We start from the raw sequence: 26503 nt of genomic DNA, 5'->3' as shown, positions 1-26503 counted from the left end.
TCACAGAGCAACCCTTCCTCAGCTCGAGACTCCTCTAGCACATCTGGGCAGCCGGATACCTCCCCTCCCTACCTGGACTCACTCAGCACCCTTCACATAGTCAAGCAATGCATCCTAAGTCAGACCCAGACGCAGGGGACCATGGGTACTTTTCACCCCAGCCACACGGTTCTCAGGTCAGGGAGAAGGAGACAAGCCAAGAGATCTGGTCAGCGGTAGGTGGGACGGTCATCTCTCTCCCTCTCCCCCCTCTCCCCCCACCTCCCAGCTTGGGTTCCTCTCCTCTCTTGTCCCTGGCTCCCAGGAGCTGGCAGAGCACACTACAGAGGCCAAGATGGCACAGCCGAAGCCGGCAATGGCTCTGGAACATCCCCACCGTGCCTGAGTGGCTTATAGGTGAGACCCTTAGGGCAAGAACCACACCTCCCCATCCTTCCCCAGAGCTTGGGGCACAAGAGGTACCTGATTCACTTAAAAGCAAGCCTTCAGCAAGTTAACCTGCAGATAAAAATTAAGTCAACTTCAAACCAGGGCTAATTTCAACATAAACTCGCGCCCCCACTGACCCAGGAGTCTGGAAGTGACTCAGAATAAGCGTGGTGACGAGAAACCCAGCGGCTGGCAGACGTGCCCACTCACGGGGCTGAGAGCTGGACTCTGGCTTACAGAGCGAGGGGATAAATGGACATAAACTTGCTTCCTGGGCTCACAGACATTTCATTAGAGACTGACCTCATTTTCATGCTGAAAGCATTTGTGTGGCCTTCAATCCTTCCAGTTTCATCACAGAAATAAGATGCAAAGCAGTGAACCCACAGCTGTCCTGTGGTCCAGAGGCACGCAGGATGTAAGACAGCAGTGAAACCATGGTGTTCTCGCAGGCTGGTTTTGCTTTTGACGTGAAATCTGGGCAGGCCGACCTCATGATCCGTCCCTTAGCTCATCCCCAAAAGAGCATGGGCAGAAAGGGTCCAGACATCCCAGCCGGCTATGGAATGTATTATGGGATTTATTTTATCCATAACTATGTGATAACTGTGCTTTTTAAAGACAAACCTGAAAACTGTTCCAAACTCCACTACCATTAATAATAATCCCTTTATTCCATAAACAACAGTCCATACCTCCCATGTGTCAGACAGTATATGCCAGGAACCAGAAGAAAGCCAGAGAAGTTACCCTCTGCCTAGAGGTTCACCTGTCTTTGGTAAGGGGGCAGACGGGCTGAGCAATGTTCGCAAACCCATGTGGTTAAGAACTGGCATAAACACAGGGGGAGCCCGTGTGCACAGAGGAGCACCTCCAGCCCGGCCAGGAAGGATGCAAAAGGAGCACGAAAGGGTGCCGGCAGGGGGGGTGGAGGGGTGGGGGTGGGTAACAGGGGCTTTAGGTTTTGAAGGACGAACAGGAGTTAGGCAGGTAAATGACCTGGAAGGAGGTACAAGCATCTGCAAAGCCTGAGGCTGTGGGAGGCCATGGGGAAAGTGTGGGCTGCAGGAGGGTCAACAGAGTAGCCAAGGTGGGGGTTGGGGAGGTGGGTAGGACAAGGTTCTCCACCGCCAGGTCACCAAGGGCCTTGTATTCTCCGCTGACGAGATCAAACCTGATCCTGGGGCGCCTGGGTGGCTCAGTGGGCTTAGCCTCTACCTTCGGCTCAGAGCATGATCTCGGGGTCCTGGGATGGAGCCCCGCATTGGGCTCTCTGCTAAGCAGGGAGCCTGCTTCCCTCTTTCTCTCCACCTGCCTCTCTGCCTACTTGGGATCTCTCTCTGTCAAATAAATAAAATCTTTTAAAAAGCAAACAAACAAACCTGATCCTGACGGTGGTGACTGGGGAGCCCCTACAGGATTTTACACAGGGGTGGGATCAATGCCCAAGCGATCGGCCCCCCAACAGCTGAGCAGCACCCCAGGGATGGCTTCCTTTATTCACGGCTCTTGAGACAACAGAACTTGAAAGCCTCATTAGCAGGCAGGTCTCCCACGAACAACTTAGCCTCTTTCCCTTCCAGAATGCCCTCTCTGAGGCCGCAGCTACTTTCAACTGCATTCTAATTTCAAGAAGTGATAAACATATGCTCGTGTTTCCATTTACAAGTTTTTGATGATCAGCCTGGCATTGTAGCTGCAAATTACCCATTTTCTATTATAATTATTTTTACTTCTCTCGATGAAGAAGGAAAAGAAACACTTTGAAATGACAGAAGTGCCTAAGCCACAGAGGGAGGGAAGAATTAAGCACTGCTGCAGCTTCTGCCAAAGGCAATGTAATAGCAAGAGTTTGACAAGTGAAACGCAAGCTTATGGGCTGTGTCAGACTAGGCCTTCTGGAGAAGGACATTTGCTCACCGTGAACGGTTTACCTGAAACAGGGCCCAGCCTGCGGCAAACCAGGGGAGAAGCCGTCCAGGGCTGAACTGCAGCTGCGAGGGCTCTGGGCAATGACTTCAAGAAGACAGGATGCTTTAGGTGACAGACATGTCCCCTGCACTCTTAGGTACTAACACTTACTCTTCCTGCTTCCACGTGGAATTTTTTAAAGATGGGGTTGTCCCCAGTCAGACGCATTCCAGTAACTATGGTCATACTATGGTTGGAATTCATCAGGATGCAACCACACTCACTGGCATCCCTGGCCCTTCTCCTAAGCCAGATCCGGCACAGAGCCATGTCTGGCTGTCTTTCTGTCTGGGCTGGGGCTGGGGCGGGGGAAGTGAGGACGGGCCTTGGCAATGGATGGGAGGCAATGAGTTCCGGTCACTGGCTGAAGTGAAGAGGAGGCCAGCATGAAGTTGCATGCCTAGTGGCAGCTTCATGTCCCATTTAATTGGCATGTAACATTAATTGACAGAGCAGCGTGTAAATGAGAACGCGACCGTGGCTCTGTAGCTTTGAACGTGCTCCTCGTGACTTCGTTTTAAAAGCACAGCTTGGACGAGCTAAACAGTTTTAATATTGGGATGACTTGCTCATCAAGAAACCATGCCCATCATCCAAATTCCTAACATCTTCCATGAGCAACTGTGTGCTCAGTCGTGGAGACGTGGGTATGGACAGTGCCCGCTCTCAAGGCACTCACTCCAGTGGGGCGTCAGGCATGGGGGGAAAAACTAAGCAGATATGTTCAGAATGCTATTTGTGGTCAAAGCAAAACCTCTTAGCATTGTAGCTGTGGCCGTTCTAAATCCTGCTCTCTGTTCACACTTTCAGCCCTCACGAATGAGAATAAGAAATCACTATCACAGCCAACCAATAACAACAGTAAGTGAGAAGAGCTCGAAGTTACCGTCGCAGGCCCTTTTTACGCACTAGGCACTTTGCGTCTACGAAGTCCTATTTTGGCAGCACATTTACTGTGCCTGTCACTACGCTGTCTTTCGAGTTACCTTTAATTTTTGCAAACACTGGGCAGAGAAGTGTTATCATTTTGTTTGTTTCCGACTGGGACACTGAAGCTTGGGGCTCTGAAGCTCAGAGCTTGGCCAGAGATGAGGTGCTGGGACACACAGAACAAGGATCAGGTCCTGTCTGATCACAAAGACCAGGTCATTTCCTCCCCACCGCTCTGAAGTAGCAGAAGCCTGGGGGGCTCTGACTGCCCTTCCATGCCAGCCCCAAGCTCTTCGGTATTCGAGATGGACTTGTTCACTTTTGCAGGAAACAATAGATGTAATCAGCATATTAACCATCCTTTAGACATCAATCATGAATTCTTCCCTCCAGAGTAAATTGCTCTCCTTCTTCCTGTGTCTCTCAAGATCCCTGCTTGAGCTGGGAGAGGCAAGAGCAGATTAATGTGCAGGTGCTCTTCCCTCCAAGCCAAAGGCAAGGGGCTTCCCCTCCAAGCTGAGGGCAGGGGTGGGGGTGGGGGCAATCACAGGGTGTGCACGCGCGCAGTGGGGAGTGTGCGGTGGCTGTGGGGGCAGGGGGTGTTGCAGGGGTGCCACACAGGAGCATGTGCTACAGAGGGTGTTGTGGGGGCTTCTGTCGTGGGGGTCTGCCATGGGGATGAGGGGTCTTTGGTGAGTCTTGGGGAGGGGTGCTGTGGATGTGGGGGAGAGGCTGTACTGCACGGTGGGTAAATTATGTTGTGGGGGGATGTTTCAGGGGGTTGTGCTGTGGGAGTATATGGTGGGATGGGCAGCTAGAGTCTGCCGTGGGCCTCTATTGTGAGGCTGCAATCTGGGGAGAATGTTGTGAAGCCGTGTCGTGGGTGCACTGTGGTTACGGTGGGGGTGTGCTGAGGGTAGGGCGGACCCCGCAGATCCCTGGTCAGTGGCGCATCCTGGAGAGCCCACTCCCAGGCCCCAGAAGGTTGCCCTTGCCACTGCACCTGCCTGATCCCCATGATGGTAAGCTCCTGCCCAGCACCCCACTTTCCCCCCAGCCACATCTGGGCTCAGGATATCCAGCAAGACCCTGGGGCAGCATGTTCAGCAATGCTGGTGACTGGGGAAGCCAGGGAAGTCCCCTCTCTTCCTCCCTCACTCGTACCAACCTTTCTGTGGCAGGGACTGGGCCAGGCGGTGTTTGCAGATCACATGGTACATAGCCGCTACATGGCCCCTCAGGGCTAGGGCAATGCTAGGGCAATGCTCTTAGGGACCCTCCAGGCCACAGCATAGGTGAAGGAAGTGCCCTCTTCCTTCTCCTCTTACAGCCGGCCTGGCACAAGGGAGCTACACTCCCTTCCCAGCTCAGCGGCATCTCTTAAGGACCCTGTCCTTCCCTCTTGGCTCACCCCTCTCATCCTGCAGCCTGTCTGTATTCCGCAGAAGCCTCCTTGGCAAGAGCCGAGTGGCAATGGCTGGAGAGCTCAGGCATGCGTGTGGCATGCCTATTTGTTCTTCTGAAGGTCTATGTCCATTTCCCCCCAGTCTTTAATATGAAAAATTTTCTAACATACTGCAAAGTTGAGAGAATTTTAAATGAACACCTGGAAACCCCCCACCTAGATTCCACCATGAATGTTTTATTACACCTGCTCAGTCACATATCTACCCCTCTACCCATTCATCAATCCACTGTATTTTTTTTTTTTTTTGATGCCTTTCAAAGTAAGATGCAGACAGCAGCTCCCTTCTCCCTAAACACTTCGGCATGCATCATTAGCTGGAGTTCATTATTTGCTCGGTGTTCTTTTTGCTTTTTGAGCATATAATCCAGCGCACACATCTGGAGGGTAAACATTCAACAAGTTTTGACAAATGCATGCACCCATGTAACTTCAAGCCTTATGAAGACACACAACATCCCATCACCCTAGAAAGCCCTCCTCGCCTGTCCCTTCCCATTCAATCTCCTCTTCCCCCAAACAACCCCAATTCTGAATGTTTCCACCACAGATTAGTCCTGCTTGTTTTTGGACTCATACAGTGTCTAGTCTCACTGGGCTTTGGCTCAGCCTAATGTCCGAGGTTGCCATGTCCCGTAACAGTTTTGGTCCTTCTTCCTGCTGAGTAGTAATCCATTCTTGGACCATACCAGGGTTTATGTATTTTCCTACTGATTGATTCTTTTCTTAAAGGTAAAGTGATCACCTCATTGAGGTTCCTGTGTCGTGAAGTCCCTCACACGTGTATTCGGACCTTTTTCTGCCATGGCCAGATCAGGTGTGCTCAGGGGTAGCCCATGCCTGACCCATGAGAGAGGATGAAGGACAGAAATAATATATTCCATCGCCTTTGTGAAAAACATAAAACTGTAAAAAGTACAGTTCTAGAACAGAGATCCCAGAGTGTGATGGGACATAAGAGGGATGCAGGCAAGAATTTGAAAACATGTTTACCAGTGTGTCCCTCATCTGGCCTGTGAAACTGGTTTTCCTATGTGAAGGGGATATAGAGTTTGCTTTTTATTTTTTTTAAATAAAGATTTATTTATTTATTTGAGAGAGAGAGAGAGAGGGAGAGGGAGAGGGAGGGAGAGAGTGCACAAGCAGGGGGAGTGGCAGAGGGAGAGAGAGAGAATTCTCAAGCAGACTCCCGGCAGCATGTGGAGCCTGATCCTAGGACCTTGAGATCCTGACCTGAGTGGAAACCGAGAGCTGGGGGCTCAACTGACTGAGCCACCCAGGCACCCCTAAAGTTTGCTTTTTAAACGAATGTACTATCATGACAAAGCTTCATTTAAAGCAAATGAATAGGGTAGTCAATCCTGGGTGCACATCTCCTGGGAGTTTTAAAAACACTCAAACCGGGGTCCCACCTCCAGCGCCTCCCATCTAATTGACCAAGCTGTACCCAGGCATTAGTAAGTATAAAAGGGTCCACAGACAACATGCACACGCAGCTGGTATGGAAAAGAATAGTTTGGAAGGCAGTAGGTCTCCAAGTGTGGTCTCTGGGCTGGCAACATCACCGGAGCACCCAGACCGACTGAGTCAGAAACTGGGACTCGGGCCCGGCAGTCTGGGGCCTCACAAGCCCTCCTGGTGGGTATGATACAGCTCAAGTTTTCGAACCACAGCTCAATGGGCAGGGGGGACAAGCCCTAAAAGCAGCCCTCACCTGTGTCCCGAGAGCAACGTCTGTGCCATCATGGTACTAAATCCAGCCAAGGTTTGCCAGCTCTGCCTGATGTAGCCCCCAGGAAGCCCTTCTCCTCCCCAGGATCGACTCCGTGCACGGGGTGGGAGTGGAGGGGAGGCCGGGTGGTGAGCAGCTGTTGACCAATTACCAAGGCGATGACATCCTAGGGTCCACTGTATCTTAACCTCAATTAATCCACAAGCCAGTTCATCAGCCCCCGGAAAATCCAGTGTTGACTATAATTTTATTTTCACCATGATTTTTGATTATCACTGACCTCCTTCCACTCCATTACCCTTGTTAATTGAGAATTGACTATGCAGTTAAAATGAATGTTTCCTCCACTAACAGAGCTGCACTGGATTCATCTCAAAGTCCCTCGAAGCTCAAAAAATGCGATGAGTTCACGGATGTATTGATCTGATACAATTCATTTCACCAAGAATTTATGAAATTACCACTCAGAGGTCACCTGTTAAGTGCTCGTATGTCCAAAGGCTTACAGAAAAGAAATCGAGTTTTTGTTGAAGAGTAACATTGTTGTTAGAGAGCCAGACCAGAACCTGGCCAAGATTGGCCCAGGGGTTAGCCCTGAGGTCTGTATTAAAAAATGCCTGACACAGTTCTACAGATTTGGCAAAATCCTTAGAAATACAGAGAAGATAAGGTGAGAACAGACACTCCAGGGGCTGTTCCTCTTTACCCGCTGGCTGTATTGATAAGGAAAAAATAAAAAGGAAGAGGAGGCTAACAGGAGATCCGGGAGCCTGATTATCTCCTCTAACGCTAAGTCTGAAAAATGAACTTTCATGTAAAACCCAAAAGATTACAGAATTTGCCCAAGAAAATGTGCTAGGGAATCGGCAGCGACAATGGAATTCCTATTAAGCAGTATGTACCAGGAGGAGAGGTTTGACGAAACACCACAGTCCCTTTCTGTATGATAACACAGTGAAGGAATAATGCCACTTTGAAGGAAAAATCATCCTGCCTGTGGAAGGCCAGTCGCACACCGCAGGGAGTCCTTCAGTGCCGGCGCATTAAAGAAGACCCGGCCTGCTGTCTTAGTTCCTTGCCTGGGGACTGACTATAAACAGCTCCACAAAAGCAACTGCACAACTGGGAGGCCAGAACTAGGTCCTACCACAGGACTCCTTCTCTAAGCCGGCTCCTCCTCCGATGACTGTCCCCGGTGGGCCCCGACACGCCCCTCCACCTCTGCCCCCCAGCTTGTCCCTACCACAGTGGTCATCCATCTGTGGGTCTCCAGAGTGTAGAGCTGTGACTCATTTAGCTGAAGACTGAGTACATCCTAAGGGCTCTGTGAATGATTTTTACTAAAAAGCCCAAGTTTTTATACAAAATTACCACAGACTGAGAAGTGGAGGAAACAGCATAATGAACTGCCACACAGAGGTCCCCAAATGGTCCTTAACACATTTCCATGTTTACTTCATCTTTTTTCCCTGGAAGCATATTAAAGTACATTATAGAAACCATGACATTTCACCTCTAAATACTTCAAAACTAAAAGAAACTTTCTAAAAATAGGAGAGTTTCTTATTTATCCATAATACCATGATCACTCCTGAAAAAATTAATAATTAACAAAAATTGTCAACCTCATCTAACACCAGTCCGAATGTCAATGTATGCCTTCTGAGGAAAAGAACGGATGGATGCGGTCGTGGTGATCCTGAGGGACAGAGCAGAGATGAAGCCCCCACAGAGCCCAGGAAGCAAATGCACGCCACCCCTGTTCCACCCAGGGGCTCCACCACCCCAGGAGCTGCAGGGGGGCGTGGAAGGTGTTCCCTCGAGTGGGGCCTCCTTCTGGGGACCTTGTTCCCATGGGTCTCCTCATCCAAACGCAGCACTCCCATGCTCTGTCCAGTCAGCCTGCGGGTGGGCCGTCTCTCTTCTCCCACTCAGTGACCAATTCTGCCCAGGAGGCTGGATCTGGAATCCACAGAACCTAGCCTGTAGTCCCAGCTCTGTCACTGACAAGCTCTTTGACCTTGAGCAAGGGGCCTAAGCGTACTATGGGAAATAAGAACTGCCTCAGAGGGCTGTCATGAAGATGGAATGAGACGGCTGTCAGGCTGTCAGAGAGCTCCTAGCACACGGCCTGGGCTGTAACAAGCTCACCCAAGTTCAGCTCCGCTGTTGTGGCAGTAATTATCTTTAAGGCCATGGGGCAGCCAAAAAGGCATTAGGGTGATGGCGCGTCTGGCCAAGAGAGACCCACATCCTGCCAGTTCTCTGAGGCAGGGCACCACCTAACGGAAGAGGTCGTAGGCTCAGCCCTTTCCTGAGCTCCCTTTCCTCAGCTCCTGCTCCCTTAACATAGGACGGTGCTGCCAGATGAGGGGCAGACGAACTGGGGGTGGAAGCCTGTGGACCATCAGAGCTGAAGGGTCTCTGTCAGGGGGACTTTGGTCACCTACCTGGGCCATCTGGGGTCTCATACTGACCTCCTAATGGCCCTCAGAGGCACCAACCTTGGTTCTTCAAAGACACCTGCCGTCAGCTACTCCCCTTTTCTCTCTGTATTGATGAGCACCACTGCCCAGACCCACCAGCCCACCAGCACCATCAACATGACTGGGTTTTTTTGTTTGTTTGTTTTTCTTTTTAAGACTTTATTTATTTATTTGACAGGAGGACACAGCAAGAGAGGGAACGCAGGCAGGGGGAGAGGGAGAAGCAGGCTCCCTCCTCAGGGAGCCCAATGCGGGACTTGATCCCAGGACCCTGGGATCATGACCTGAGCCGAAGGCAGACGCTTAACGACCCAGCCACCCAAGCACCTCTCAATGTGACTGTTTACCAAGAATCTGCATGTTCTGGGATCTTTGTTGGGAAATTTTTAAACATTATCTTCCTGACCCCATGCTGCCATTTTTGGAGGCAGGCATGACTATCTGCCTATCTGTCACTGGTATAACCAACTACCCCAACATCAGTGGCTTAAAACCATACACGCTGTATTATTTTACAGTTCCAGAGGTCAAAAGTCCAAAACGGGTCTCATTAATTAAAATGAAGGTGTCAGCAGGGCCACACTACTTTCTGGAGCTCCAGGGAGAATTTACTTCTTACCTTTCCAGCTGTCAGAGGCTGTCACATGTTCCTCATGTCATTCCCCCTTCCCTCCTCCAAGCCAGGCATGGCTGGCCCAGTCCTTCTCACACTGCATCAGTCTAACTCACTCTCCTGTATTCCACTTTTTTTTTTTTTTAAGATTTTATTTATGTGAGAGTGAGAGAGAGAGATATCATGAGCAGGGGGCGAGGAGGTTAGAGGGAGAACCAGACTCCCTGCTAAGCAGGGAGCTCAGTGCAGGCCCCAGGACCCTGGGTTCATAACCTGAGCTGAAGGCAGATGCTCAACTGACTGAGCTACCCAGGGATGCTTCTGCTTTTCACTTATAAGAATGTTTGCGACTACATCAACCCTCTGTGGATAATCCCAAATAATTTTAAGGTCAGTTGATTAGCAACCTTAATTTCATCTGCAACCCAAATTCTGCCATGCCTTATAACCTAACATATTCACAGGTTCCAGAGTTTTCTGGAAGGCCATTATTCTGTCCATCATCGCAGGTGAAGAGACTGAAGCTCAGAGAAATAATGGGGCTTACTCAAGGTCACACAGATAGTAATGGATACTAGACTCAGGAGTGAGATTATGGGGACTCCATTCTAGCTCTGCTCTTTCTACTTCGCTGTGTGACCTTGGGCAAGTCACTTAACCCCTCTGGCCTGGTCCTTAGCTATAAACTGAAAAGTCTACCTACATGCTAAGATTCCTTCTAGCAGCCATCCATGACCACCAGAGGATCTTCCCCTTACAATGTACATGGATCAAAAAGTTAAGGACCCCTTAAAACCCTCACATGGTCTGTACACAATGACCAAAACTCAAGTACTGACCATGAGAAGAAGAGATGCCAACTTGGTCATGGCATGGACATCCTTCTCTCCCCTGACTGGAATCTTCCAAGGTTTTGGTCCTAGGAACCATGGAGACATGGACTTAGGGGCACCTTACTGACTAGCACCAACCCACCCTACTATCACACCACACAAACCATCAACTTGTGTTTTCCTCCCAATTCCCAGCTTAGAGGGCAATAAAGACTAAGGTTTCTTTGTACAATGAAAAGAAACAGTCAGGAAATCAAATAGCATACAGGGATGTACAGGACTGTTTGTTAAAGGTTCCCAAACCAAAGCAGAAAAAAAAGCTCCTTTTTCCTTTTCTTTGGTTTGGTTTTAAAGATTTATTTATTTATTTTAGAGAGAGAGTGTGTGTGTGTGCACCCACGTGCCAGAGCAGGGGAAGGGGCAGAGAGAAAGAGAATCTCAAGCAGCCTTCCTCCTGAGCTTGGAGCCCAATTCAGGGCTCGATCCCAGCACCCTGAGATCATGACCTGAGGCAAAGTCAAGAGTCAGGCGCTCAACCCAAATGCAATTTTTATTACAGAAATTTTCAAACATACACAGAAGTAGAGAGATTGGCATAATAAACCTTTCCTTGACTCCTAGACGCCACCTCCAACTCAGGTGCTCTTCCCAAGCTGAAATTAGAATTCTGAATCACCACCTGCAGTAGGCAGCTCCAGGCACTAGTCCCGCACCCCTGTTTTGAAAGCTGCTCTACCCCTCCTCCTTGCGATTCTGGACGATCTATCAGGATCTCCAGAAAACAAACTTCCTGGCAAAGTGACTAGTTCAGAAGACAAATGGACAAATCAGAGCCCATCTGCAATATGGACATCGGAGAAAAGGGTGACTTCTTCTGAAATCAGGAGCTATAACCTCCACAAAAACCTGGAGTTGCCATCATCCCTACCTTAGAGAATGAAGCCAACACAGTAGTAGAAGAGTTGAAAGAGAGACAGTATGGGGCACCCAGATGGCTCAATCAGTTAAGCATGTGACTCTTGGTTTTGATTCAGGTTGTGATCTCAGGGTCCTTGAGCTCTATGTCAGACTCTATGCTCAGTGAGGAGTCTGCTTAAAACTCTGTCTCCCTGAAACAGAGGAGGACAGAGGACAGAAGAGACAGAGTTCTCAAGCCCTGCTCATAGTCTCTCTCTGTCTCTCAAATAAATAAAGAAATCCTTAAGAAAAGAGAGAGAGGGGGTGAGATTCTTAGTGCTATCAACAGAGCACCTGGATCCAGCTGTGCCTGATACCCTGAAACTTTTCTATTATACCATAGTCTCAGTTTTGCTCAACCTAGTTGGAATGAAGTTTCTATTCCTCACAACAGAAAAAATCCTGAGCATACACCATCCCAGAGAGCTTTCCTGAAAGCAACAAGCACACTGTCAATCTTTCTTGTGCAAGGTCAAGGCTGGCCCTCTTAATTTAAAAAACCAATGTGCATTCCTCAAGGAATACATTTCCTAACAGACACAGAAAAAGTATGTGACTTTAGAATATTTCCTCAATAAAGGAAGAATTTGATTTTGCTTGATTTTTTGGGGACACAACCCATCAACGCTGTCTTAGTACTGTACAGCTACCACCCACACCTTCCCCCAACGACCCCTAATTGTGCTACCTTTGGGTAAGACAAGCTGTCGAGAGCAGTTCTGGGCTGACCAGGGGCACTGCACAAAAACGGGGCACACAAGACCAGGCAGAACAGGGTGGGACCCGATTCCAGTTTTGGAGACAGGCTGAAGTGGTAACTCAAATTAGGAGATGTGGCCACAAATGAAATCAGAGGAAGGGGAACCTGGACCAGAAACCTATCCTTTGTCAGCTCTGCCTGCTCCTCTTTTCTCCTCCCTCCTCGGTGCAGGCCTCCTCCGTCGCTGTGGACATGGAGCTCCCTGTGCTCCAATGCCACAGTCCATGACCTCTGGGTGGCCACGGTCCAGTGAGAGAAGCAGGGGAAATGCCATGATCGGATGAGAGGTGAGATATATGGGAAGAGGGGCCTGTACTTGGCTACAGCTCTTGAGGAGGGCTTCCAGCGTCTTCTCTCCCATGAAAGACAGCATATAAATGTATTCACTGCAGTAGGGTCGGCAACAGCCAGCTGCCCACCCATAGAAAACTAATGAAGTAAACTAAGGTAAAGGCACGCAACAGAATACTCTGTGTGGTGGGGGGAGGGAGAGAGAGAGAAGGGGCTGAGAGAGAGGAGGGGAGAGGGGGTGAGAGAGAGGAAGGAGAGAGAGAAGAGAGAGAGAGGGGAGAGAGAGGGGGGAGAGAAGGGGGAGAGAGAGGAAGGGAAGGGGGAGAGAAGGGGGAGAGACAGAGAGGGGGGGGAGAGACAGGTCGGGGAGAGGGAGGAGGGGGGGAGGGAGAGAAAGGAGGGGGAAAGAGGGAGAGGAGGGGGTAAAGGGAGAGGAGGAGAAGAGAGAGGAGGGGGAGAGAGAGAAGAGGAGGGAGAGGGAGGGGGGAGAGAGAGACAGGAGTCGGGGGAAGAGAGAGAGGAAGGGGGTAGAGGGAGAGAGATGGAGGTGGGGAAGGAAGAAAAATAAGAGGACCCTCCAGTACTGATAAGGAAATCTCTCCCAGATACATTGTTAAGCAAAAGAAAAAAAAAAAAAAAAAAAGCAAAGCAAAGCACAGAACAGAAATATAAAAATACCTGTAAACTCTGAAAGAATGTAAAGAAACCTAACAGTGGTTGTCTATGAGAAGGCATGAAAGAAAGAACATTTTCACAGTATACATTTATACTTATTTTTTCTTAACTTCCCAATCATGTAAATGTGTCACCTCCTCAAAAGAAAATTTTTTTTGTATTTTTTTTTCAGCGTTCCAAAATTCATTGTTTATGCACCATACCCAGTGCTCCATGCAATACGTGCCCTCCTCAATACCCACCACCAGGCTCACCCAACCCCCACCTCCCTCCCTCCAAAACCCTCAGTTTGTTTCTCAGAGTCCACAGTCTCTCATGGTTTATCTCCCCCTCCAAATTTTTTTAAAAAACAAAACAGAAAGCTGGGACTTTCCACTTTCCAGGCAGTTCTCAAAGGACTAGTTAGGCATATGTGAGGACTATGACTGATGTGTTTTCCAGCATAGACACAATGTGACACACTTTCCATCCAGAGGTGGGCCTATGTCCCATCCCCTGAAGCCGAGCAGGATGGTGAACAGGAGATTTCTAAGGTTGGCCCCCGAGGACACCTACTCTTAGAACCCAGCTGCCACACTGTGAGGAACCCAGGCTGCGTGACAGTGTGTCCCAGCCACCTGGTCTTAAGATGGCTCCAGGCCCCGGCTACCATTTAACTGCCACTGAACGAGGGCCCCGGGTGAGAGTTGCCGAGCTGAGTCCCGTCAACCCCTAGAACTCTGAGAGATGCTCAGTAAATGACTGCTTTCTTTTAAGCCCTGAAGATTTGAGGAGTAGCTCTTAGTCCGTGCCCTTGTCTTACACTTCATTTTCCAAGATGGTAGTTTTCTGACAAACTTCCAACAGTTTACCTCTGACGCCCAAGGAGGTAGCAGGAACAACCTGAGAGGGGCACAGAGTTGATTGGCTGCATGAGAACAGGAATCCTCTAGAACAAGTAAAAGATGTTGACCCTTTGTGCCTATGGGAACCCCAAGAGGCCCCATTCAGCAGGCTACCAGATACAAAGGTCTGGCAGAGAGGGGGTGTATGGAGATGGGGATGCAGGGGGCATCTATGTAAAAGTGAGAGTTAAAAACCAGGGTCATGGGGCGCCTGGGTGGCTCAGTGGGTTGAGGCCTCTGCCTTCAGCTCGGGTCATGGTCCCAGAGTCCTGGGATCGAGCCCCACATTGGGCTCTCTGCTCTGCGGGGAGCCTGCTTCCTCCTCTCTCTCTGCCTGCCTCTCTGCCTAGTTGTGATTTCTCTCTGTCAAATAAATAAAAAATATTAAAAAAAAAAAACAAAAAACAAAAAACAAACCAGGGTCATGGATGAAATCATCCAGGAGGAGTGTACAGGGAAGAAGAGGCCAAGGGAAGAACCCTGGGGCTTCCCCCCAACCCCATCAAATGCCAGCAGAGGAAAGGCAGCAGGGAGAGAAATCAAAGAAGCAGCAATCAAGCAGGAAGGAGGAAAATCCAAGAAAGAAGGGTTCAAGAGTAGAGCATGGTCAGAGCCGTCCCAGGCTGTACAGAAGAAACATCTAAGGAAGGCCCAGAAGACTTGGCAATATGGAGGTCACTGGTAACCTACAGCAGAGTAGCCCTCCTAAAGTGGGAGAGGAAGAAGCTAACATTTCAATGCACAGGAGACCAAACAGCAAATATTCTGGCGCTCCCTGCTTTATCTTCTGAGCAACACTAAAGGAAAAAGGGAAGAATGGAAAAACATCAAATGCGCATGGTGGAAGGAAAAAAAGGACGGGAGACCAACACTGACAGATGGAATAACTACCATCTGCATGCAGAGACATGAATAAAAAGGCACAAGGTGAGCCAACCAACTGCCTCCTCTGGCATTCTTTTTTTTTTTTTTTTTTGGTAGAGAGGCTATGAAAGATTCCTTCGTTAACGGCTCACAGCAATGGCAAGGATGAGTAAAAAGATGTGCAAGGCAAGGAGAGCATGCTGGCTTTGCCCAGTGAGCCAGTCCTGACAAGGGCCACGGCTGCAGGGGCGCCTCGCAGAGGGGGAAGCAGGAGGTCGGACCAGAATGATGTCTGCCACACAGGACGCGGGGACGGGGCATGCACACCAGCTACTCACCATCTCATTCTTTGCAGAATAATGCATGCTGAACCGCGGCGGGAAGGAAAATGACCACATTTCTCTAAAACACTGGGATCTTGAATCTTCTACACAAATTCTAAAAAGCCCATAACTCAATGCAAAGGGTTTAGCCACTCAACTCTACTGGGCTCATTGCATGAACAATTTTACATCATCTCCTGGAGTAAGGCCTTCATTTGTGGTGACTAACATGCCGGTAGACTTGGTAATAATAAGTACACAGACAATGTTTCCAGAATCTGCATTCCCTCCCCCAAATTTCTGCCCCATTCCTCCTCCATGCATAGAAAACAAAAAACAAGCATAAAAAAGGGACTGAGACCCACAAAACTATAGAGTGAATTAAGTTGAAATGTCAACACACCCATTTGGTGCGCCTCAACTGTGAATAGGTATTTCGATGAAGAGCTTAGTAAATCTTTAATTGGAGATGGAGTGTTTCTACAGAAAGGCGATGACTGGAAAACATTTATCAGAGAGCCTAAAGCCGTAACTATAGAAACGCTCTCCCATCCTTTGGTATTAGTGTCCGCACGGTGAATGCTGTGTTAATATTAAAACATGGCGGGGCGCCTGGGTGGCTCAGTGGGTTGGGGCCTCTGCCTTCGGCTCAGGTCATGATCCCAGGGTCCTGGGATCTAGTCCCACATCGGGCTCTCTGCTCAGCGGGGAGTGTGCTTCCCCCTCTCTCTCTGCCTGCCTCTCTGCCTGCTTGTGATCTCTGTCTGTCAAATAAATAAAATTGAAACACGGCACTGGAGATATCACCGTGGGTTGACAAATGAGTTGAAATGTTATCTCCCAATGAGTTTTTCTTTTAACATCATCTTAATGTACTCGTGAAATAACAGAAAAAAGTCAAGGTACATCAGAGGTGGAAACACTGCCACAATCAAGATCACTCTTACTACACACTCAGGCCCTCTTCCAGAGGGGTGGGTCTCAAACCGCACAGCTGCGAACACAGCTGCGAACACTGTCCTGCTGCTTAGGTCCCATATTAATACTCTATCCCAGTTCAGGGAAAATATGGCAGTATTTTTCTTAAAGATGTCAGTTTTTCAGAAACTTCTGGGTTGGTTACTATTTAATGCAGTCTTCAATTTAATATAAGAGGGTCTCTGATTCAGCACGTAATTGTGAATTTGGTTATTTTCAGTTCAGTACACTGATAATGTTCACAGTGCTTGGGGAAGAAGGTCACAGCGAACGCTGTCAGCGCTGTGTCCGGAGCATTCAGGCCTCGCTGTTTGTTGTTGTTGTTATTGTTTTGCTCTTTTAAGATTTTACTCATTTATTTGAGAGAGAGCTCGTGCCCATGAGCAGCAGGGAGGGGCAGAAGGACAAGGAGACTCCCTGGCTGACTGTGGAGCTCGAGCACAGGGTCTTGGGGTCATGACCTGAGCTGAAGGCAGATACTTAACTGACTGAGCCACCCAAGCACGCCCACGGCCTCACAATTTCAAGGCAAGCCAGCTTGACTTCCACATGCTTGTCTGCCTCCCTTTGCCCTGATGCTTCACCGGGGAAGTGGAAGCTACCAGAAAGCCCAGAGAATTAACTCCACGTAAAAAGCAATGCTCAACCAGTGGTGGACAGCAATGGTGGCTGTATATTCAGCCCCTACTCCCCATGAGAGGCTAACTCTGGGATGGGTGCTCTACACTGGCTGCCAGAGTTTCCCTGCAGATTTAAGCTCTAGTGGTCCACACTGTTGCCCGGCTCAAATGATGTGCTTGTCTGGCTTGTTTCCCTATTTTCTGCTAGTGCTTCATGGGATCTCCTCCCAGGTAAATCACCAAACTCAAACTCATGTCTCAAATAAAAACCCGTTATGATGTCCCAATGTATGAGAACTGCTGCCTTGGGACACACCACTGGCCCTGCACCAGTCTCTTGCCAGTGCCAGGCAGAGAGGACACATGCGTTTAGGGCCAACCCAGGGACAGTTGGTATTAAGAGGTACTGGAGGACCGAGGCCTGAGCAGGACAGCAGGGCTGCCCCAGACAACTGCTAACTTAGGGTGAGTGGGTGTGTGTGGGTGTGGGTGTGTTGAGGGCAGAGGTTGCTGAAGCTTTACAAACAAGGGTCTCAAAGACTGTAAACCCAAATCCCCTGTCCCCACCCTCCCAGTGAGGCAGAAGGATGAGGGAGGCTTGCAGAGGATCAGGGAGGCTCGCGGAAGGGCAGAAGCTGCAAGGCAGGGAGGAGCTATAGACTTTTCCACCTGAACGCCCCCCCCCCCCCCCCGACGCAGCCCCCTGGCATCTGATTCTCTGAGCCAGAGTGAGCGCATCTGCCGGCCACTCGGCCTGTGGATGAAGAGCATGTCCTGGATTTTTCAGTTTTTTTGAGGGAGGCTTGGATGGCTATGTATTTCCCCCTTAGAACCACCTTTGCTGTATCCCATAGGTTTTGGACCGAAGTGTCTTCATTCTCATTGGTTTCCATGAATTGTTTCAGTTCATCTTTGATCTCCTGGTTGATCCAAGCATTCTTAAGCAAGGTGGTCTTTAGCTTCCAGGTGTTTGAGTTCCTTCTGAACTTTTCCTTGTGATTGAGTTCCAGTTTCAAAGCATTGTGATCTGAGAATATGCAGGGAATAATGTCAGTCTTTTGGTATCGGTTGAGTCCTGCTTTGTGACCCAGTATGTGGTCTATTCTGGAGAAGGTTCCATGTGCACTTGAGAAGAATGAGTATTCTGTTGTTTTAGGGTGGAATGTCCTGTATATGTCTATGAGGTCCATCTGGTCCAACGTTTCATTCATTGCTCTTAATTATTTATTAATTTTCTGCTTCGATGATCTGTCTATTTCTGAGAGAGGCCTATTAAGATCTCCTATTATTATTGTATTCAGATCAATATGACTCTTTATCTTGATTAATAGTTTGCTTATGTAATTGGGTGCTTTTTCTTATGTAATTGGGTGATCCAGAATACACCAGCTGTCTCTACACCTTAAAGAACTGGGGAATCAACAAATAATCAAACCAACTCCACATGCAAGAAGGGAATTAATCAAGATTAGAGCAGAGATCAATGAGGTAGAAACCAGAGATACAGTAGAACGTATCAATGAAACGAGAAGCTGGTTTTTTGAAAGAATCAATAAGATCGATAAACCACTGGCCACACTAATCCAAAAGAAAAGAGAGAAAGCCCAAATTAATAAAATTATGAATGAAAAGGGAGAGATCACAACTAACACCAAGGAAATAGAAACAATCATCAGAAATTATTACCAACAGTTATATGCCAATAAGCTAAGCAACCTAGATGAAATGGATGCATTCCTGGAAAACTACAAACTCCCAAAATTGAACCAGGGAGAAACTGACAACCTGAATAGACCCACATCTAGTAACGAGATTGAAGCAGTGATCAAAAACCTCCCAAAAAACAAGAGCCCAGGACCTGACGGATTCCCTGGGGAATTCTACCAAACTTTCAAAGAAGAAATAACCCCAATTCTCCTGAAGCTGTTCCAAAAAATTGAAGCAGAAGGAAAACTTCCAGACTCTTTTTATGAAGCCAGCATTACCCTGATCCCCAAACCAGGCAAAGACCCTACCAAAAAGGAGAATTTCAGACCAATATCACTGATGAATATGGATGCTCAGATTCTCAACAAGATACCAGCAAACAGGATCCAGCAGCACATTAAAAAGATTATCCACCATGACCAGGTGGGATTCATCCCTGGATTACAAGGATGGTTCAACATTCGCAAATCAATCAATGTGATAGAACAAATCAGTAAGAGAAGAGAGAAGAACCACATGGTCCTCTCAATTGATGCAGAAAAAGCATTGGACAAAATCCAACATCCGTTCCTGATTAAAACACTTCAAAGTATAGGGATAGAGGGAACATTCCTGAACTTCATAAAATCTATCTATGAAAGACCCACAGCAAATATCATCCTCAATGGGAAAAAGCTTGCAGCCTTCCTGTTGAGATCAGGAACACGACAAGGATGCCCACTCTCACCACTCTTGTTCAACATAGTATTAGAAGTCCTAGCAACCCAATCAGACAACAAAGAGAAATAAAAGGTATCCAAATTGGCAATAAAGTAGTCAAACTCTCTCTCTTCGCAGATGACATGATTCTTTATATGGAAAACCCCAAAGACTCCACCCCCAAACTACTAGAACTCATACAGCAATTCAGTAATGTGGCAGGATACAAAGTCAATGTACAGAAATCAGTGGCTTTCTTATACACTAACAATGAAAATACAGAAAGGGAAATTAGAGAATCGATTCCATTTACTATAGCACCAAGAACCATAAGATACCTGGGAATAAACCTAACCAAAGAGGTAAAGGACCTGTACTCGAGGAACTACAGAACACTCATGAGAGAAACTGAAGAAGACACAAAAAGATGGAAGACCGTTCCATGCTCTTGGATCGGAAGAATAAACATTGTTAAAATGTCTATACTGCCTAGAGCAATCTATACTTTTAATGCCATTCCGATCAAAATTCCACCGGTATTTTTCAAAGAGCTGGAGCAAATAATCCTAAAATTTGTATGGACTCAGAAGAGACCCCGAATTGCTAAGGAAATGTTGAAAAACAAAAACAAAACTGGCGGCATCACGTTACCCGATTTCAAGCTTTACTACAAAGCTGTGATCACCAAGACAGCGTGGTACTGGCATAAAAACAGACACATAGACCAGTGGAACAGAGTGGAGAGCCCCGATATGGACCCTCAACTCTATGGTGAAATAATCTTCGACAAAACAGGAAAAAATATACAATGGAAAAAGGACAGTCTCTTCAATAAATGGTGCTGGGAAAACTGGACAGCGATATGTAGAAGAATGAAACTCGACCATTCTCTTACACCGTACACAAAGATAAACTCGAAATGGATAAAAGACCTCAACGTGAGACAGGAATCTATCAGAATCCTAGAGGAGAACATAGGCAGTAACCTCTTCGATATCAGCCACAGCAACTTCTTTCAAGATATGTCTCCAAAGGCAAAGGAAACAAAAGCAAAAATGAACTTTTGGGACTTCATCAAGATCAAAAGCTTCTGCACAGCAAAGGAAACAGTCAACAAAACAAAAAGGCAGGGCGCCTGGGTGGCTCAGTGGTTTAAGCTGCTGCTTTCGGCTCAGGTCATGATCTCAGGGTTCTGGGATCGAGTCCCACATCGGGCTCTCTGCTCAGCGGGGAGCCTGCTTCCCTCTCACTCTGTCTGCCTCTCTGCCTACTTGTGATCTCTCTCTCTCTCAAATAAATAAATAAAAAAAAAAAAAAAAAAAAAAAAAAAACAAAAAGGCAACCCACGGAATGGGAAGATATTTGCAAATGACAGTACAAACAAAAGGTTGATATCCAGGATCTATAAAGAACTTCTCAAACTCAACACACACAAAACAGATAATCATATCCAAAAATGGACAGAAGATATGAACAGACACTTCTCCACTGAAGACATACAAATGGCTATCAGACACGTGAAAAAATGTTCATCATCACTAGCCATCAGGGAGATTCAAATTAAAACTACATTGAGATACCACCTGACACCAGTTAGAATGGCCAAAATGAGCAAGACAGGAAACAACGTGTGTTGGAGAGGATGTGGAGAAAGGGGAACCCTCTTACACTGTTGGTGGGAATGCAAGTTGGTGCAGCCACTTTGGAGAACAGTGTGGAGATTCCTTAAGAAATTAAAAATTGAGCTTCCCTATGACCCTGCAAATGCACTACTGGGTATTTACCCCAAAGATACAGATGTAGTGAAAAGAAGGGCCATCTGTACCCCAGTGTTTATAGCAGCAATGGCTACGGTCGCCAAACTGTGGAAAGAACCAAGATGCCCTTCAACGGACGAATGGATAAGGAAGATGTGGTCCATATACACGATGGAGTATTATGCCTCCATCAGAAAGGATGAATACCCAACTTTTGTAGCACCATGGACGGGACTGGAAGAGATTATGCTGAGCGAAATAAGTCAAGCAGAGAGACTCAAGTATCATATGGTCTCACTTATTTGTGGAGCATAACAAAGAACATGGAGGACATGGGGAGATGGAGAGGAGAGGGAGTTGAGGGACACTGGAAGGGGAGATGAACCATGAGAGACTATGGACTCTGAAAAACAACCTGAGGGTCTAGAAGGGGCGGGGGGTGGGAGGTTGAGGAAGCAGGTGGTGGGTAATAGGGAGGGCACGCACTGCATGGAGCACTGGGTGTGGTGCAAAAACAATGAACACTGTTATGCTGAAAATAAACAAATAAAAAAAAAATAAAGTACACATTCTTACAAGATGACCTTGGCAGCATAAACCACAGTTTACCAGAACTTACAGAAAAATGTCATCCAGCGGTCTTCAAAGGTATATAAATAAATGAGTATACGCCTCAACCAACATTTATGGATATACTTTACACGGATACTGAATAGATTTCTGCAACCGTCCCACCTTTTCACATTCTCATGGCAGGCCACGCTCTCCTTCCTGACAGTTAACCCAGTTCATACCATGACAGGTGTGTGCTGATGTGCTTAACTCCGCCTTTCTTAGTAACCTGTGTCATGATGCCTGTGGGCCCCCTGGGGGCTGAGACGGTGTTGCTTTGACTCGAGCTTCTAATCCCCATGACCCTGCCTGAAGAATTTATAAGAGAGAGAAAGGAAAGAGAGGCAGGCAGGGAGGGAGGGAGGACAAGGAGCCAGGCCGGGTGCTGGGGACCAGGAACGCTCAGTCCAAAAGTTGTGGAAGTGCTCACAGCCCAGCAAAGGGCAAGTCGGGGTCAGCTGGAGAAGGGCGTGCCTGGCAGCAGTGCCCACTGTGACTGTGGGAAGGCAAAACCAATTCAGAAAAGCTTCCCTGCAATAGGGCTGTGTCTCTGCGGCTGCTCCAGGAACTCCAGCTTTAGGGGCAGTTCTGGTCAGAGGCAGCGACGGCAGAGAGGCATGGAGAAGCAGATCAGACCTACGAGGGAAAGGAGGCCAGCCCCAGAGACGGCACTCTGAGGGAGAGAGAAGAGACGGCCCTCACTTCCAGAAGACGCCACTTTCACCCAAAAACCCATCATGGAGAACCTTCGATTTGCCCAGACTCACTCTAGCAATAGAACGAATGCCCTTCTATTCCTACTTCCCAGACTGGGGCTGTGGGTCTGTGTGTAGGTGAGGGAGACGACGATGAGGGGGCCGTCAGCCCCCCGTAGCTGGTTAAACACCGCTATGCCCAAAGCGTGGCTGAACCAGTGGGGTAGCAGCCGCCATCCCGTGGCCTGCCCTGCAAGATGGGATCCGTCTGTCTTCACCAGGGAACCGTGATAAATGAGCAAAGACAGACACTGGTCAGGACCAGCCACTTTATTTAAGAGCTTTGACAGCCCAAAGTGGTTTTACATAGAGGCACGGAAGATTTATGTCGATGATAAAATACCTGAACTTGAAAGGCACATAAATTATCATTTTGCAGGGTTTTTTCCTTTTAAGATTTCACATAGTCAAGTGCTTTAAGTAATGAATGAAATGCACATAAAGTTGACTTAATTTCACAAGAGTTGTCTGGTTCCTGTCTCCAGAGACTCTTTGCTTCCAGAAGGGGCTGAGTTCAGAAGCAACACCACCCCTCTGTGTCTTTGGCCTTCTGTTTCCACATCACAGCGGAGATCATTTGGAGGGCTGATAAATACGGTAATAACAACAGCAACTATTATACTGCTGAGCACTCACCCCACCGGGAGTCTGAGCACCAGGACAGCACTTCCTACAGGAGCATTCCCACCGTAATACTCCTCACAGCCTGGGAGTTCACACTACTGAGAGAGGACCTCATCCCCTTCCCTTTCCACCTCAACCTTCCTAATTAAGTTCTTCTCCCCAGCACAACTCTTAACTAGGCAAGAAACCCTTCAGGAAAGCATCCCCGGTGGGAACTGAAAACTACCCCCTCAAACCAGAACAGCTGCCCTGAGCCAGCAAGGCCCCCAGGGTTGACCCCAAGTCACCGATAGACCTGACCTTCACAGCCCACCTTCCTATACCCACTGACCTTTGTCCCACCTTTTCCTTACATAAACCTGGAAGTCATTTTGGCACTTCGTCCACAACCTTTAAGATGTCAGTCTGCTGGCTCCCAGGTCCTAACCTCACTGAAATAAATTCCTTTCCTGTTTCACCACCACTGGTCCCTCTGCCTTTGGATTTTGCCAGCAGTGAGAGCCGAACCTGGTCTGTTTGGGATGCCCCCAGAGCCAGGTACTCCTGTACCCCTGCACTCCAGCTACCAACGATTTCTAGTTTCCAGATGGAAAAACTGGGCCTTTGAGAGTTTCTATGACGCATGTGAGATCACACAAGCAATTTTGTCAGACTCCAGACCTGCAGGGTTCACCACAACACTGCAACATACATGAAAATACCTGGCCAGGAGCAAGTACTTGATTTCTGACTGTATTCACACTCCTTTCTTTTAACCAGCACACTTTAACACAGAGAAGTCTGCTTGTGGGTTTGTGTGCATCCATTCATCCATTCACCATTCATTCTGGGCCCCATACTCTGCTGGATGCATTCCCCAGCTCCCACGCCAGCCTCAGGAAATCACCACACCCCTCTGAAGGTTGGAGGCAGCACCCGGCAGGGGCAGCCCCACACAGGGGACCCACAGGGAGCTGTGGGTTAGAGACACAACGTGAACAAGACAACTTTAGATCTTTTTTACTCTGGTCCTCACCCTCTCCCTTACCCCTTAGCTTTTGCTTCTCAGGCTCCAGCGGCTCCCAGAAGCTTTTTATCAGGCAGAACATTCCTCTCTCCGGTGCCTGTTGAAGCTTTCCAGTAAAACCAGCGCCACAGATAACCCAGCTCCTCGGCTAATCGCCCAGCACAGACCCTCAAAGCCACCCCTCATACCCACCTCCCCCTGCCTGGTTTCATCAACTTTTACCCAAAATAAGGAATAAGAACAACAGCATCAGCACTAGCAACTTCCTGCATGTTAGGCATTGATGTATTTTAGGTGCACTAACTCATTAAATCCTGTAATAATCCTCTGACCTAGGCACTATGATTACTCCTATTTCAGTTCATGTAGGAGAAGAGGGAGATAGTACTTCTTCAGGGCCAACTATATGACAGCCACTGGGAAGCATGCGCAGAGGATAAGTAACCTGCCCAGGGTCCATCAAAGAGCTGGGAAGTGAGGAACAAGAATCTGGACCCAGGTCTGCCACAGCTTGGCCTACAGTCTCCCCCGCTTCCCTCCTTCCCTTCTCCGTGGCAGGCACCGCCAGCGTCTGCAAGGGAGAACAGGGTGGCTGCACAAAGACAGCCGTCTCTCCCTCTTTCTCCACACTCTTTTGTTAACATCTGTCCTGTTTTTATTACCACTACCCACAAACAGTGCCAGCCTCCTCTCTCAACTGTGTTTGCCCAATCTCTGGGCCTCCCAGCCAGTTTTCATGCAGCAAATCCTAAAGCTTACAGCAACCATGTAAACAAAGCCAAAGAAGGAACTGGGAAATTTCAAGCCAATGAAATACACGAAGAGGCTGACAGGTGATCCCTGAAGTGCCAAACCCCCTCCTAAATCCCTGGGATTTCAAGATCTGGGGGTCCTCGGCTAGGGACCAGAGGGTTACTGGGGAGCATTTTCCCCAGCTGTTGGGGATGATGCCACCAGTGAAAGTGAGCAAGTAACGGATGCAGTGGAGCCTTGTGTTCTGGAGCCGCAGGAAACTGGCAGGGACAGGTGAGGCTTTCTGGCAAATGGGCACCTGAGGGGGGAGGGGGAAGGAGGGCGCTCCCAGCAAGACGGGAGAGTCGGAAGCCCACCGGCTGAAACTCCTGAGTCAGGTTTCTCTCTGGTCTCTCGGGCCAGCCAGAAGTGCTAGCTGAACGTTTCCAGCACGCCCTTTTGGAGAACGGAGAGATCCCACTCCGACAGCCTAAGAGGACTCCAAGAGGTGGGACGTGAGTTTGGGCAGAGGCAGGCACTCGCTTTAGAGCCCAGATCAACGTCCTGCTCCAAGCAGAAACCTGTTTTCACTGTACTTCATTGACTGACCTGGAACACCGCTACGTCATGTAAATTCAACGCCTCAATCGTCAATGGGTAGGCTCAGTGCTACTGCAGGGAGCGGAAAGTTCGGGAACTGGCTTCGCCCCAGCTCTCTGCAGCCAGGCCCCACAGTCCTTCCTTTCCTCAAACAAGCCACCTTCTCCCCTAACAAAATGGGTTTGCTCTGTTGCCCTCCACTTGGGACGGTGGGGCTCAGGCTGAAGTCGGCCCTCCCGCACCGCCAGAGACGGGGCCGCCGCTACACGCTCGCCAGCGCCTGCCCCGAGCGCCGTTCCACCGTTCACGCGGCGTCAGCTGCGGGTCTCGCCCGACTGCGAGCTCCAGCGTGGCCGGCACCACGTGCGCTCGCCCGCCTCCGGAGGCGCAGCACTTGGCCGAGTGGCAGCACTTGGAGGCACACGCTGCGTATCTGGGGACGCGTCTTCGTATCTGCCGGCGGCCAGACTGGGGGAAGGTGGGACGCGAACTCCTGTCTGCCCGCCTCGGCTCCGAGCCTCAGGCGTACTGGGGCTCAGGCTGACGCCGCGGCGGGGAGAGCCGGAGGGGCGAGAGCCTGCAGGGGAGGCGCTCCGGCGTCCATCCTCCCCAGGCCGGCTGCCGGGCTCCGCACCCTGCCGCCACCTGTCGCCCCAGTTCGGGCCGGCGCCCGCGAGGCCGAGGGCGGGCCGGAGGCGCTTACCTGCGCGTCCGGGGCTCCGCAGAGTTTCTCTTTCTGTGAGCCTCGGGGGGCTCCAGGGACTGGGAATCCGCCGCACCGAACCCGGGCTCCAGGCCCAAGCGCAGCCCTGCTCCGGAGGACCGCGCCTGCTCGGGCCCAGGAAGGCCCGCTGCGCCCGAGCGGCCCCGGGACTAGGCCGCCCCGCCCCCACGCGCTGAGCAGGGCGGACCCTACGGTGAACTTGACCCGGCGCTCCCCGGGAGCCCCGCCGTGGGCGGAGCCAGAGGAAAACTCCGCTCTGCGCCCCGCCCCCTCGGTGGGGGCGGTCCCTACGGGCGGCCGGGCCCTGCGCCCCGCCTTTTCGAAGCCCCGCCCGCCTCCGCACCCGCCAACCCCACCTCTGCTCTCACCCGCTGGGTTTTTGCGTTGTGGCCTCTGGACTTGTAATTTTCCTGTTTTGTATTCCGTTTTATTTCTTATTTTTATTTCTCTACTTTCAAAAGATAGAATTAAAAGAT

At 49.2% G+C, this 26503-nt stretch overlaps 1 protein-coding gene across 2 annotated transcripts in view; it reads right to left on the bottom strand.

Annotated features, from left to right (window-relative positions):
* Positions 1–26188, bottom strand: part of NMNAT3 (nicotinamide nucleotide adenylyltransferase 3) — a 124704-nt gene extending 98516 nt beyond the window's left edge. For both annotated transcript variants that reach the window (XM_046002403.1, XM_046002404.1), the window contains exon 1: positions 26007–26188. The gene's annotated coding sequence lies outside the window, so the exon portion shown is untranslated. The remainder of the gene's footprint in view (positions 1–26006) is intronic.
* Between the last annotated feature and the right edge of the window lie 315 nt (positions 26189–26503).

The sequence above is a fragment of the Meles meles genome, chromosome 4 (assembly GCF_922984935.1).
Source record: "Meles meles chromosome 4, mMelMel3.1 paternal haplotype, whole genome shotgun sequence".
NCBI lineage: Eukaryota > Metazoa > Chordata > Mammalia > Carnivora > Mustelidae > Meles > Meles meles.
The sequence above is the reverse complement of the archived record's forward strand: the minus strand, read 5'-3'. Positions and strand labels throughout refer to the sequence as shown.